Consider the following 16,291-nt stretch of genomic DNA (forward strand, 5'->3'; position numbering starts at 1 on the left):
TCACAGAGCTGATAGGCCAACAAAGAATGGCTACAGTTAAATAGACTAATTCACCTGGGATTGGTTCTGCTGTCTGTTGTGGTTGCTTTCCTACCAGTGGGGCAATGTTAATTAGCCAGAGTACAATACGAGATCAGCATAATTAAAATCATGTCATTCATTTCAGATACAGTTCTGTGGGAAAGTAGTCCCATCCCCCCGTTCCCCACTACTGCCCTGCTGTAGGTTAATGGGCAAATTCTTTTCAACCGCCTTCCACCTCTTGTTTAGTCTTTTCTGCTTAGGGGCCCCACCTCAACTGTTACATACCCATTGCACATTCACCGGGATGAGTCTCCCTTTCTTTTGGCATGGTGTTCATTGTAATAGACGTGCTGAAATCATGTTGGCTGTGCAAAGTGTGCCGCAGGAGCACTGGCGAAACAGGACGCTGGGAGAGTGACACAAACCTCTCCCTTCTTCCATGTAGAAAACTCTTGCCTGTGTAAGCTCAGTCTCATGGCGGTCCAGTTCACAGACCGCCTTCCCCGGAAGAATCAAGTGAAGCAGGCCTCTGCATCTTCCAAGCATTCCCCCACAGGGCCTGGCTCAGATGGGAGATTATTTGCATAGAGGGACCCTATGCCACACTATTTCATGAAAATGTATGAACCAGAGCCGAGTTGCTTACATACCCTGTATCCTCACCATGCATGCATAAGGTGTGATTTAAAAAAAAAAAAATGGTTGGGTGAGATGTGATCAGGTGAACTATGCAAGCATATTGTCAAACCAATAGGAGTCCTTCATTTTTAGAAGCTGCTCCTGCTGGTGCCATTTTTAATAAAGGAAACTTACTGGAATAGAACATAAATCAATGGGCCTCTTACTGGGATGGCTCCTTTCAAACACCTGCTTGTAAATTAAAAATGAACAGAAACAAAATGCAGCCACCCAGAGTCAGGAAACCAAAAGCAGCCACGCCGTTTAGATGTGTTGTTTCTCGAAAGAGTAAAACCAGAGAATGCTGTAGAAATGTAGCAATAGTGATATTTTTAATAAACCACAAAAAACCCAGAGCTCAGGCCAATGTTTTAAGAATGCTGAGCGCATGTTGTTTTTGTGAGCCTGTAATAGCACCACTTATATCTAAAACAGTATGTGTTCCATAAAAAGGGCTGAGTAAATACTGATATAAAGCAGTGCATAGTAAGCTCCAGCCAAAGAAGGTAACAGGGGAATGTGAGTAAGCAGTAGGCTACTTTTCAGATAGTCTGCTCCTGGAACCCCATGAAGCCCAATCACCAGTGCCTGGCACATGTTAAATCTATATTAAAATTTCGATTAAGAAAATTGAGTCGGGGTTCATACAGAACACATTTGTACCCTGTGGGGATAGACCTTTATCATTGCTGGTGCAGTTTCCCACCCGCCTCAAATGATGCCTAAATTGATATCCATGCATGCTGTAACTAGTGGATTAGCAGGGTCATTCCCCAATTGTGGTTCCAGGGTATGGTGCGAAATCTTGCTGCCTCTGCTTCTCTCATGGAAAGAAGATGGGATGTAAATTGTTTAAAATAAATTTATAATGACACATATTCCTAGAGGCTTAGAAGTTGATATGAGCCTGTTGAGACAGAAGGTCGCACAACACCTTCTGCCAAAATAAAGGTTTCTTCCCCTTCCCCTCCATCAAAAATTGGCAAAACTTCTTTCTGACATTCTCTTAAAAGTATCCTGCTAAATTTACGCAAATAAATGTCATTTTCAGAAAAAAGTGGCCCCATCATTTTCAAACTGAGTTATTTTAGATTTCTTCACAGAGTAGGAGGGTAAATGGTTATGTGCTCCTGGGGGCAAATGCAATCATATAGGGTTTAAAGGAGGTGTGTGTGTCATGCTGAATAATAAAGTTAACAGACACCAGGTTTCCATCTTGAGCTGCACAGTGCTTTGTGCATCTTTAAACTGTTTCCTGAAAATCCCAGCTTCTGTTTAATGCAATCACTTTTATGCTTTATGTTCTGTTCTGTTCTGAAACAGTTTAAGAATTACAACTTCATAGATATCCGCAGTCAGCTGAGGCTTCCTCATACCTACTCACTTAATGGCCGGTTGTATTTCTTGACATGATCTAGTCATTTGGACTGTTAAAAACAAAACAGCCCCCCACCACCACCTCAACCCACTGCAGGGAACGAAGTGGTCCCTGTTGGTGAAACTGAGAACAATCCCTAGGGTTGTTTTTATTTATGGCTGCCTTAGCTGGGCTGACGAGATCAAGATGTCCTGATCTGCTGAGATCTCTAGACCATCTTGCTCTGCTCGGCAAGAGTCTACATAGTGTCACTTCAATGAATTACCTGTGCTTTTTCATGGTGGCAACAACTTTTCTACAGCTGCAGGTCACACTTTTGCAACTGTGTGGTATAAACTAGGCCTCATCGTGGAATTGTAATAAATCGCCTGCATGTTGTGCTGGCAATGTAACCCTTTCAGGAGCCAACTGTTCATTGCAAACTGGACAGCAAGCAGCGATAAAAGGAAATCGGTTAGGGGGCAGAGACATTCCTTTCGCCCCTGCTGGGTCTGCCAGTTAACCCTGCCAGGAACCAGAAAACCAGGCTAGAGGTGTCAATAGAAAATGAGCTAGAGGAGGGGGGAAAACATTGCAGATGTCAGAACAGAACAGAACAGTTCCCTAGCAAATCTACTTGACTTAGCAAATCTACTGACTGGGGATGAGGACCCTCAACAGCCTGAGCTGCATTAACAGGAACAGCATGATGCCATTTGCAAACTTTTACACTTTGGAAACTGCTGGGGCGGGGGGGGGGTGAGACACAAATACAGAACAGCCCCTGATGGAATCTGGATTGTGTTTTATATGGATGCAGTGTTTGTTTCTTAAGAGTCACATGGATTTATGTGGCATGTTTATAAGAAACTAAGGATCTGTGTGTCGGTGCTACTCAAGTGGGGTCAGAATGTAAGCAAAATCCCTGCTCTCCCTTATCGCAACCCGCAAAAAAGATTTGTGCGTCCTCTTCCCTCCTCATTCTGGTACTGGTTTCTTTCTGGAATTACCTTGTTTCTAACAGATGTTATTTCTAGCTCCATACCGCAAAGTGTTTAACGTATTACCACTTCCCATCACAGAAGTGTGTGACTGGCATCAGGGCATGCATGCTTATTTGTTGGGAAGTAGTACAGTGGGTATGTCACGTGAGAGAACTTTTGCTTTGATCTCCCCTTAATATGGAACTGGGTCCATCAGGGCCTATGGGGAGTCCATGGGAAGTGTGGGGGAAGTGTTGTGCAAGGTATTTGTGTTTGACATGCATCTCTAGCCTGTATGAAGTATATCAGATGCAGCCCACAAGCATGTGTGAAATGGGCAAGGGCTAGTCACACTTCTTTGAAGTCTCTCAGCCCCACTCACCTCACAGAGTGTTTGTTGTGGGGGAGGAAGGGGAAGGAGAATGTTAGCCACTTTGAGACTCCTTCGGGTAGTGATAAAGCGGGATATCAAATCCAAATCCAAACTCTTCTAATGTACAGATTTAACATAAAAAGCCCTAAGGCATACTACTGTGTTTCAAAAAAATATAATGAACCTGGTCCCTAATATTCTGTTAGTATTTTTCCTGTTAATCTATAGCACAAGTAATCATAGGCCTGCAACCAGGGCTTCCAGAAAACTCTTATTTTTAGGTGGCATTCCATCATATCTCCCTAAAACATAAAGAGCAGCTCTTGTTTCAAAGCACCCTGGGCCCATTAAACTACCTGGAACTAATGCTGCTGCTGCTACAGGTTGATTTGTTTCTGAGATTTTCTTCTGACAGGCCCCTAACTTGGATCATATACTGGCTGATCTTGATGACCTTTGATGCAAAGACTCCAGATCTAAAGAGCAGTGAAAGCCCAGAGCGAAGTACACCTTCAGACTCCAGCCATAGACAGTTAATGTTCCTTCTAGGAGGCCGTGAAATCAATCTTCCAGGTCAATATGTGGCCTGCCTCAGCATTATGTTTATGCATTTCTGACAGAGCTGGTTGCAGCCTCACTTGCACTGGTGAACCTTTCCTTGTTTTAGCTGATTTCAGCTCATACCTCTTTGAACATTTCATTGCCAATATGCAGTCTTCTGTCACCCAGCTGCAACAGTGAAACCAACCCTCTCTTCTACAGATTTCAAGGGCACAATGTCTACTGCTTACTCTTACACCAGAAAAAGGAGAAGTAACTATCAATCTTTCTTTCTTCCCTGTAGTGCACTAGGAAATTATCAGTCTTTGTTAAGCACAATGACTCAAATTAATCAGGAAGCTCAGCCCTTAACAGCCTTTGGCTTCATCTGGTATCCTCTGCCTCACCCGTAGTGGTCCAGCCTTCATCATGTCCTCCACAATTGCTGGTCTGCTACACTACCTCATATTAACGAGAAGCAGAATTTGTGCCCCAGAGTTAAGGGGGCAGTAGGAATCCAGACATTTTGAACCGCCCAAAGTTTGGATGCTGGTCAGAACCAGAAATACAGACATTCATCAAGATGTTGCTAATTGTCAACCATTGCGTTTTGAGCTTCCAAATTGTTGTAAGCAAAGGTGGTTCTATCTTTTGTTATCTAGTGTTGCCAAGATCTCAGTTAAACTGAAACTCTGCCCTTGCCCGGAGACTGTGTGTGCATTTTAGCTTTGCTCTGAGCAGCGCACCTGGTGCCATTGTGGTGAATCAGAGAAAGTGATTATTGTTCAAATTTAAGCACATCCCAGTTTAGCAGTAAGCTAAAGAAAGTCCCCAACAACAACAGTACTTGAGATTGAACTGTGCAAGGGTCTGAAAGACATATGCTCAAACCTAATTAGTTCCTGGAACTTTTGCCACTAAACTCTTATTCAATTATCAATTAACTCAAGGAAAGTAACAATAGGGCATCCTCCAGCAAGCATCTTCTCCCACTAATTGGATTATATTCCTTTGGAAACATCCCCTCCTTTCCCAATGAGGGCCATCTCAGTCACCTGGCGTGAGTTTTGATTAACCAGAGATCTCTCATGACCTCCCTGCCTCTTTCTGGCAGGAAAATTGTATTGTGATGTTTATTGACAGCTATATCCTTGGCATTCAATGCCCCTTCCTTCCAGCCCTGTCCTTAATGAGATCACTCTTTGTGTTACAGCTCATGCCCATCAGGAAGTTTCTTTCTTATAACTCACTGGAGACTTCTCATTCTCCACTATGACCAATCTTTCTCCACTGAAGCTGTCCCATGTCTCTCTCCCATTCATTCAGCTTTTTGAAATCCTCCAGGATGCTCTTCCACATCATCCTGTTCCAACCCTCTGGCACCATGGATGCCATTGGGAGTCAGACTACTTCTTCAGCTTGCCTGGACCACAAATCTTGCATCCTTTCTGCCTCCCTGCTTCTTAGCCATGCCCATTTCCCCCACTTACATTAGTCAGGACCCTTGCAGGAAGCACAAGCCAGTGTTACCCTGAAAGGAAGCCTTTCCATGGAACCTAGGGTGGGGACAGGATTTATCTCAGTGGGAATTTATGAAACCTAGCCTACTTTGAGCCACCCCATCAACACTTGAGACTAGAAAATGTTTTTCTGCTTGTTTACTGAAAGCTCACAAGCTTGCTGTTAATGATGTCCAGGCGGATTAACCTCAAATAATTTGTGCTTAGTTTTTGCCGAGAGTCCGAGACCCAGCCCTGACCTTGCACCCGCAGGTCACAGTAAAACTCTGAAAGCGATAAAACTCTTTACTCTCCCTTCCTTGGGACAGGTAATTATTAATGTCTTCCTCCTACCTCTATCTTGCTCATTCCCATAATCTCGCTGTCTCTGAACTCTAGTGCTGTTCCAAAGTCCAGTGATTTGCATTTGAGCTTTTTCCCATAGTACCTTTTCCCTGCCCATCTTCACCCAATATAAGGCTTCTTTTTAGCTTTGTAACAGGAAATGTTTACACTTACGGTTTGGGCAATGTGAGTTTGAGTAGCTTCTGTGAAAACATGGATAAGATACAGGTTTGTGAGTTGTATGTATGTATAGGAACATGAGCAAATCTAGTAGCACAAGTGTTTGCTTGAATCTTGTCATGATTTTGATCTTGTGCGTGCCATGAATTTGGTCCCAAAAGTTAAATACACCTATATAATTAATATTGTAATGATTTAAGAGGTGACTTTCAATGTGACTGTCAGCCCCCCCCCCGTAATAAATTTCCTATGAACTTCTCCACCAGAGGGGTCCACTAGCAGTAGCAATCAAACTTTAATAATTAGGTTATAATTTCCTAAATTATAGTTAACGGATGCTGAAAACAAGCACTGAAAATTTCATATTTGTAGCTGTAGATGTGTGTGAGGAATAAACAGAGGAATAAATAGCCTCATAGATATTACAGGTTCAGTTCCAGACTACCACAATGAAGCGAATATTGTACTAAAGTGAGTTACAATGGTTTCCCAGTGCATATAGAAGTTATGTTGACACTATATTGTTGCTTATTAAGCCATGTCCCGCTGGCTGCAGAATGGGAGGGAAAACCCACCTCCAACCCTAGCCAGCTCCACTCCTGTGACAAGAAGAGGGATGGCAGGAGCAGGGGGCTTCCTTCCCCTGGAAACAGCTGGGCTGCCTGCAGCTGCACCTGCAACCTCCTCCCAAGGAGCAATGTAGGTGAAATACAATAAAACAGGGTGTTCCTGTCTTGCAGGATCATTTCCAAGCAGTTATTGCTGATTCAAACATGCAAAAAGTGATGACTTGTTCAAAGCATTGACAGTTAAACAACTGCATGGAATGAGGCATGATGGGGAAGAATATGTTCTGATTACAGAGTAGTTAAACCAGAATGCAAACGATCTTTGCAGCAATGGTATGGCATATTACTCTAATGAACATAATCATCCTGGGCATGCAATATCACTGTTCCACAAGGTGGATATATCCATAGAACTAAACGGGTAGGCTTCATACACCCCTGATTTTAAATAGCTTAAAATTTCATTGTATAATTTGGATAAAACTGAGGTTAGTTCCCCCCCCCCATGCTAGTACAGAAACCACCTGTGCTATTTACCACCTGCTCTCTAGGTTAGCAATTTATGCGTGCTCTCTAAGTGTACTTTCCATTGTTTCTTTCTTTATCAAGGTGTTGCAAGTGTCTTGAAATCTGCCAGTGGCCACCTGCCCTTGGACTAGTAGGATTACTGGGGTGGGAATTCAGATTCAACACTGAGTCTTGCAGGGATCTCCGTACTATTTGACTTGTGCTTCAAGTGGTTTAATGCACAGAGAAGGTCTGAAAGCTTGACTTGATTTGTTTTTAAAGGGGTCACGCACTGGGATTTTATTTGATACAGTACATCTGTGTCTAGCCCTTTATATTACCTTTCCTTTCACAGGTCTTCTTTACAGTGGCTTAGGACTTTTTATTTATTTAGTCACTCTAATGCTGGTGTCAACAGATGCTTCTTGCTTCACTGGAACTTATAGAACGAATGTTGTTTTAAATGGAGACACCCTTTAATTGTGCTATAAAGTTGGTGGTCAAGGTAGGACCTTGCATTTTATCCTCAATGTCCTTCTTTTTTACTCAGTTTAGATGTTGTTTTTTCTCCTGTTGCAGTTGCAACTATTCCTTGTGGCTTCTATGGTAATTGTGGTGTCCTTGTGCTTCCCAATGTCTGTATCATTAACCTAGACCTGGGATGAAGAACCGCAGGCCTGCAGGGCTTCTGTATTTGCACTCCCAGGACACACCCCCCCCAACCTTGCTTTCCATTCTTCTTGAGTGTTTATGCTTTCCTGAAAGGATGGAGAGGGAGTGGCTGTGGCTGTGTGTGTGTAGAAACTAGCCTACAGAACACAGGTTCCTCTGCCCACCTTTGCCTCTGGCTCCACCCACCCCGGCATTTGGCTTCTGGGTTCCTCAGAAAGAAAAGCGGGTCTTGGGCAGAAAAACATTCTCATCCTTTTCTATACCACGCTGTTATGGATGCTGTCTAGTCAAACTTTCTTTGCTTGAAATTGCTTGCTAATGTGCTGAATGTCTGGCAGGTGTTTCCTAATGGAGCCAATGGCTAGAAAGCAGGGCCAGCCCAAGGCATTTCACCGCTTAGAGCAGAAGCAATGGTGCCCCTGTCCCTGCCATTCACACAAACAAATGGAGGCAGCAGGGAATAATAATAGGAAGGCAAATGCCAACTTTAGCTTCCCCTACTCTTCTTTACTGCATCTGCTTCTGCACCTGTGGAGAACAGCAGCCTGTTAAGGAGACAGAAGGTGGAGCCATCTAGCCTCACCTGTGGAGAGCAAAAGTGAGAAGTTGGCCACACCTTAGCTGTTTCTAAGGAGAAGCCTGTTTATTTGGAGGTGTCTGTGGGCAGCAGGCTGATTGAGGCAGCACTAAAGGGGGAGCTGATGCTAAAGGCGAAGGTTACTCTTTGGGTTGGGCCTTTGGGTTAGGATGAGGGCGAGGAAACTCCCCATTGGCAATTGTTTGTGAATGGGCTTGCGCCTAGGTCAAAAATGGAGGGGTGAGTCAACCTGACTTCTAAGTGAGAGGTAGATGCTGGGGAACTGCCTTTGTGGTGAGAGCATGAATGCAGCTCACTAGTGTACAAAGTGTGGATGATGGGGCACCTGATGTTTGCTATTTTGTATTATATTTGGTTTGGTTCACCGCTCAGGGGACCTTTGAGCCAAAAAGTGGTGCATAGACAAACCAATGAATGAATGAATGAATGAATGAAAGCCAAAGTGTGTAATAACCAAGTTATTTAGTACCTGAGTCAGAAAATCCCAAGTACCTCCCTCCCTCCCCTGGTAGTAAAAGTAAAATAGAAACGAATTAAATAGCAAACCATTTATTGCCCTTTCATGATACCTGAAATCAGATGTCTGACATGGCTCTCTCACTCAGCCTAACGGCAGTGACAACCCCAATCTTTCTTGTTTTGCATTCTGAACGGGAAAGACCACTCTGGAATGTCTGGAATATGAAAAGCATCAGTTTAGGGGAAATGACACCTACACATGGCCCAGCTAAGGAGACCCAATTAACTGGCAGACCTGTAGGTTATACTTTCCCCCTTTCTACCTCTAAGCCATGTAGATACATGCCAAATGAACCCAGAAGCATAAATTAAGCACAAATGCCCATAAATGTAGGCAAAGACATCAGCAATCATCATGGTGGGAATGAAAACCCCTCAACCTGGTCTCCAGCTAGTCTCTGACTATTCATGCCATTTCATTTAGGGGTCCCCAGTGTAGAGCCTATGGGCACCATAACACCCTCAGACATTCTCCTTGGCACCCACCAAGGCACCCTGTCACTTTCTCCCCACCCTCTTTTTTAGTTGAGGCTTATTGGCTTTTTATTGTTGCTTGTTTGGCTTTTGAAAATTTTTATTGTTGCTTGTCTGCTTTTGAAAATTTGTGTGGCATTTGTTTGAGAGAGGTATAGGTATTTTGCCTGTTTACAGGAGGGGGGAGTTCTGAGCAGGGTAGTAATGGAGTTTTTACTATTCATATACATCTATTTGCAAATATATCATATTTTCAAATCATTCCTTTTTACTTAGAAGAAAACTTTAGCAGGTGAAAGTTATTTCTGCAGTACTGCTTTCTTATTCCTTGTGTGAAAATGCATCTCCTGGTTGTGCCATGTGAAGAAAGAGCATCTTCCCCTCTATCCCCCTTTATCTGCTCTGGATGTTGGAAACTTACTCCTGCTGAGATCCCAGGAAAGTCCTATTCTGTCATCTGCTTTTGTTAAGAAATAAAATGCATTGCTTTTGCATTTGTCAACATTAAGCCTCATTTGCTGTGCATCAGCCAAGCAACATGACTGGGAGAAAGAGACTCTAACATTTCTATGCTGGATTTTCTTTCTTCTTCTGGTCTCCCCCCTCCTGCTGCATCCACTCGGATGCCCAATTCCATGTTGTCAGCAGACTTAACCAGTTTTCAGTCAGCTTCTCAGAGCCATTTATATAAATTAGGCCTAGCAGGGGCTCCCAGAATCGCACAGCAACAAACATTACTTTGCATTTGTTGACTTTAATTTTCACATTGCTGTATGTTGACCCAATTCTGGAGTAGCTGTAAATCGCGGGTTGCTTTTTGGCTGTTTTCTCAGTCCTGCCAGTGAATTTGGGAAGCCTAAAAATTCTGTCTCCCCGAGTCATTTGCATAACCTAAAAACGGCAGCAGGAAAGTCATATGCACTGACCTAATTTACTTACTTCGGCCATTTCATCTCCTTTCTGTTCCACTGCCTGATCTGTAGCCATTCTTATTTTGTAACCCTGACTCATTGCTGCTTTCCACTAAATTTGTCAGTTTCTCTGGGGAATTTAGCTAAGCTGCCTACAAAACCTGGCTGGGTTGCTATAAGGGCAAACAGTCCTTTAGCAGTTTAAATGGGAGAGAAGGAACAGAGACATAACAGCATTTCTGGAATATTTGCTTTATTTACAAATCTACAAGTAGATAAAGGGAGGCAAAGAGGCAAGCGGGAGATCTCCCAGAGAGGATCAGGGCAACCCTCCAGTTTTGTGCTTCCTCCAAGCACCTGGTTATGGATCATTCATCATGATTTGTTTTCAGGAAGATTGGATGACACTGGTTACTTACTAAGACTTCTTTCTGATTTGTCTTCAGGGAGGGTATGATATTATGTCAAGCAAATGTTATTCCACACTTTCCAGTGCATCACCTTTCTTATCGCAAAAGTCTGGGTTTTTTGAGGTGTGTAGGTTGCCTCCCCCCGCTCCATATCCATTTTAATTGCACAGCCTTAATTTCCCAGTATGCGACGAATCCCACCTGAAAATAGTGACAGTTTGGAATCAGTAACTCCCATTCTCTCTCTCTCCCTATTTTTTTTTTTTTTATTTATTTTTTTTTTTTTCCAAACAGACAAATATTACTGTTTCTCTTAGATTTATTTATATCTTCTTTTTTTAAAAAAAATTCTACATCGCCTTATTGCAAGTCAAACACCAAGTGGGGGTATGGGTTGATGTGTATGCATGCTGGATACTAATCTCTGCCTCCCCTACCCCTTGGGTTTGTTTGTGTAGAGGGATTTTTTGCTAGTTCTGCAAACCCTGGGGTACACACAAGCTTGCTGATACCTCTTGGACATGTATCGTGCCATTACATAAACTTTGACAGTCATCTCTGTCAAATATCAGAAAGATCTCTGCCATAGATCATGTATGTGTATGCTTCTATGTTTTAGGGAGAGGTCCCGAGATTCTTTTTTCTCCCCCACTCCTCCACTGTTTCCCCAATGCTTCACTCAAATTAAAGCTTTGATTTGGAGCTGGGTTTCTGCGATTCAGTTTGACTAGTTCATTTCTCCTGGGAAAGGCAGGCTTGGTTGCCTTTCAGTACAGGAGAAAAGGTGAGGTCTTTTTTGTTGGCGTGAATATGAAAGGAAAGCCTAAAGAGAAGAAATGCCCATTCGAAGGGCAGAAAGTCACAGCATTTCTGCTGCTACTTTCCGGGAACAAAAATAGCAAGAACGGGTCCCAGCTGCTGGCCACTGTGGGTTTGAAAAGGTTATCAAGACATTATAGCATATAAACAGCAGAGCTATTAGCTCTGAGCTGTGAAAAGTTTCTAACCTTCACAGCGAAAATCTTAAATTATTTTTGAAGTGTTAATGAAAGTCAGCTCTCCAAAGATGGATGTGGAGCAAGGAATTGCATCAGACAAATGGCAAGTAATGTATTAATAGTTATTGCTTCAGAAGGCCCTGGGGGGTGGGGTCTGAGGTGGCTGAAAGTCAGCCACCTTCATATGAATCTCTCCTGTGAAAAAAGAAAATCTTGGGTGTAATATTGATCGTGCCCAACCCACTAGGAGGCTATTCCTCCTCCAGTGTTCAAGGCAAGGCAATCATAGAAGAGCTCCAACTTTCTGGCTGTGATATTGCATTATGTCCCATGGCATCTTGGCTCCTCCTGCAAGCTGCAGCAAAAGGGGGGGGGCAGAAGGAGGAGGAGTTTGGCACAGTCAAAGGAAAAACAAGATTGACTCATTTCTCCACAGGATTGTTCTCAGCCAAAAATCATGGATGTGGGGTCAGTGGTTTATTCCCCCAGGGTTAGGGGAGACTTCATGTTCCAATAACTACTGCTTTGGTACACTGCTAATAACTCCATGGAGAAATATTACCAGGTATAGCTCAGTTGGTACAGCACAAGACTCTTACCCTCAGGTTTGTGGGTTCAAGCCTCATGTTGGTCAAAAGATTCCTGCATTGCAGGGGATTGGACTAGATGGCCCCCATAGTCCCTTTCAACGCTACAGTTCTGTGATTCTATTATCTGAACGATGCCATGAGCTAATCACAGGCTTTGCTTTTAGCAAGCATTTGGATAAAGTCAGGGCGTCGCTGGGGAGGGGCGGTGGGGGCGGTACGCCCCCAGTGACAGGGTGAGCAGCGGCGGGTGGGGGTGACAAGCGGCGGCCCCTCCCGCCACTCCCACGCGCCGCTGCGCCCTCCGTCACCCCGGGAGCAGCAGCACACGGATGGGGTGCTGCCGCCGCTTTTTTTCGGCGGGGGGGTCGACCAGCGAGGGGGTGTCACGCTTGTCACCCCCTCATCGCTGGTCACCACCCCCCGCCGAAAAAAACCGCCGGGGGGGGGGCGGGGAAAGCCTGGAAAGGAAGCAGAGCAGGCGCGTTTAAGCGCCGCTCTGCTTCTTTTCCAGGCTTTCCGCCCGCTTTTTTTCGGCGGGGGGGGGGCCGACCAGCGAGGGGGGGTCACGCTTGTCACCCCCTCCTTGCTGGTCACCACCCCCCGCCGAAAAAACCGCGGGGGGGGCGGGGAAAGCCTGGAAAGGAAGCAGAGCAGGCACGTTTAAGCGCCGCTCTGCTTCTTTTCCAGGCTTTCCGCCCGCTTTTTTTCGGCGGGGGGGGGGCCGACCAGCGAGGGGGGTCACGCTTGTCACCCCCTCCTCGCTGGTCACCCTCCCCCGCCGAAAAAAACCGCGGGGGGGGGGGCGGGGAAAGCCTGGAAAGGAAGCAGAGCAGGCGCGTTTAAGCGCTGCTCTGCTTCTTTTCCAGGCTTTCCGCCCGCTTTTTTTGGTGGGGGGGGCCGACCAGCGAGGGGGGTCACGCTTGTCACCCCCTCCTCGCTGGTCACCACCCCCTGCCGAAAAAAAGCCTCGGAAAGGGGGAAATCCCCCCTTTCTGCATACACGTGCGTCGTGACGTCATGATGACGTCACGACGCACGCGCGTGCCCCTCCCCCAGGGGGGTGCCTCTGCGCTGCCGCCGCCCCCAGCAGCGCAGAGGCTAGCGACGCCACTGGATAAAGTATATACATCATTATTGAGCATTGGAGTCTGTCTTGGCACTGTCCTTTTCCAAGGCAGTGTAATGTAGCAGCTAAAGTGCTGGATTTAGACCAGAGTTATCTGGATTCAAACGCCTGCTCAGCCTGAAATTTCTTGTTAACTTTGGGCCAATCTTTACATCTCAGTCTAGCATACTGAACTTTTAGTTCAGGGGTTGCCATGATGCCTGCATAGATAGGGTCCCAAAGCTTCCTAGAAAAAAGTTAGGCAGCAAAATGTGCAAGTACCCTTTATGAGATTCATATTGCCTCATACTTCAGAGCAGTTCCTAGCCTTGGAAGAATCCACCCCCTTTGATTCCAATTGGTTGGGCAGTCAACCGCTCCCCTCCTTTGGGGGACAGATAAGCAGCAGGGAAGGTTTCCTAGCTCCGCTCATGGTTTGCCTTCCCACTTCTGTAGTGTGGGAAGGCATTTTTATTTGTGGGGTAGTGGTGAGGGGACTGTCTTCCCCCTTTTATTGCCCTAGAGGGCATTTTGGCTGAAGACAGAGCAGCAGTGAGGGATCTACCTTTCCTCTTTTTCTAGACCTGGAGGCCATTTTGATGGGGGAGGATAGAGAGAAGAGGCAATGGGGATGCCTGTCCAGCTTGCTTCATCTTAGAATCGGTGGGCTTTCTAAGGGTTTCAGAAGGTAAAAACCTGTTGATTTTGAGGAGTGCTGTATTGCCCATTTATAGATGCCTTCCCCTCCCTTGCTTCATAGACTGCCTTCCTGCTCTTTTATGCTTTTTGATTTAGAGTGGGGGAGGGAGCGGCAAATGGGATGCCTCCCCCCCCCTGCTTGCCTTGAGTCTTGTCTCATTGCTTTTCCTTGCCCTGAAGGACATTTCTATTTGAGGCTTTATGCCCTTGGTGTCAGGTGCATCATGTACCCATTCAAAGCAATCCACAGTCACTCTGGGTACATGAGCTGCAGAACACTTGATTTACTTTTCTGCCATTTGTTTCACTAGCTCTTTTTTCCAGTGAAATTCTCCTCCCACTTTCAATCTCTGTAGCAACAAATGGAATACGGTTCAACTGGTAGCTTGAGCCCAATGCAGACTGGGTTCCTCTTTGTGCAGATTGGGTTCCTCCTCCCATCCTTTTATTTGCTGGCTGCAATATGTTTTGTGTCATATAGGGGAGGAAAGTAACCTATTTGCCTCTGTAGTGGAAAATGCCTGCTGTATATTCATCTCCTTTCAATGTTGTGGCCACTGCAGAAGGTCGAGATGCTCTTTCTTAGTTAACAAGATCCAAATAAAACAGGACTTAATGCAAATAAACATCAGGATAGGTGGGGGGGGGGGCAGGAATGTAGATCGTTACATTAGCCAGGCTGGGTAAGTTCAGTTATATATAATCATTAAAGTGGCTTCATTAAGAATGTATCTTAAGAGACAGCAACACTACTTGGTGTGGAGTCAGCAATCCAGGAGGAATGGCTTCACAGTGTGAGCCTATGCATGTTTATACAAAAGCAAGTCCCACTGAATTTAGTGATGCTTACTCCCAAGAAGGTGTGTTTAGAATTTCAGTTATTGGAAAGGAGACCTCTTAGGCTCTAATCCTATACCCAATTACCAGGGAGTAAGACCCACTAAACTAAATAGGGCTTGTTTCTGAGTAGGCATGTCTAGGCGTCCAGATAAAGATTGTAGTTATGCTAGCCCTTGGAACAAAATGTGGAGAAATTAAATTAGACTAAACATTTGGGGCTGGCTACTGCAGTTATTTTATCTTCCAGGCAGCTGAAATATATCCTGTGAGGTAAGTTAGACTGCGTGACAGTGACTGATGCAAAATTGGCCAGTCATCTTCGTGACTGTGTAGGGATTTGTACTCTGGTCTTTCAAGTCAACCAATCACTTATGGCTTTTTTATATAGGAATATGAGCATTATCAATTTTCTTTCAAGTCATACTCCCTTGTGGCAGCCATTTTGTGACTGGAGCCCACAACATACTCTCAACAATTCAAATGTGCCCCTGGGCCCAAAAAGGTTGGCAGTCACTATTCTAGTCTGTGTATCAAAGCTTATTTCTTTAGCCCCACACAATCCCAAACACACACTGTTTCTTCTGAACTTGCACTTCTATACATATCTGCCACCTGCTACTTACATGCATGAAGCTCTGAGGCATAGATTTGAAAGAGTTCTCCCATCTCTTACTATAGATAGCAGGAGCTGAGGGAACTCATACAGTATCTCTGCTTCTTCCCCCAAAGAGCTTGGAACTGCTTAAATATGGTTCCCATGCTGTTTCTCAGTGTTGCAGCTTACACGGCCAGGCCAGACCTCCTTAACTTCATCAGCTGAATTGTATCATGTGCTTTGCACATGTTCTTTCAATGCATGAATGGGCAGGGACTGGGATAGTGCCTGCTGGTCTCGCTCCTGACCTCCAGTTGTCCATCAAAAATGTGAACAAGGCAGTGGAAATTCAAATTGTCCATGTGTAATATTTCTCTGCTCAGTTGAGAAGTTTGAGGGAGTAGAGGGGAAGGGGCAATGGTGGTGTGAACACACTGGCAGAGCAAATCTAGCTCTCCAGCCCATGTGTTTGCACCATGCTAATCTGCCCACTGCCTCATCTCCTAGCTCTGCTTCTCAGAAAGCAGTAGTATCATGGCCAACCAGAGGTTGAGTGACTGGTGGTGCTCCACCAAGCCATCCACTTCTGGAAATGATACATTTCAACATCTGAACTAAAGTGAAACCCCTGTTTGGACATGCATCTAAAGAGCAACATTTTTTAAAGTGGAAAATTCATGAGCTATTATGTGGCCTGAAGATACTGGCTGTGCCGAAATGACTTCTTAATTTAACTGACCCAATAGTGTGTGGCTTTACTTCACCTAAAGTGGTTTCTGCACTGTTAATTAACTACTTCCAGTTCACATTACTTATATTCTCTTG

The sequence above is a fragment of the Lacerta agilis genome, chromosome 6 (genome assembly GCF_009819535.1).
Source record: "Lacerta agilis isolate rLacAgi1 chromosome 6, rLacAgi1.pri, whole genome shotgun sequence".
NCBI lineage: Eukaryota > Metazoa > Chordata > Lepidosauria > Squamata > Lacertidae > Lacerta > Lacerta agilis.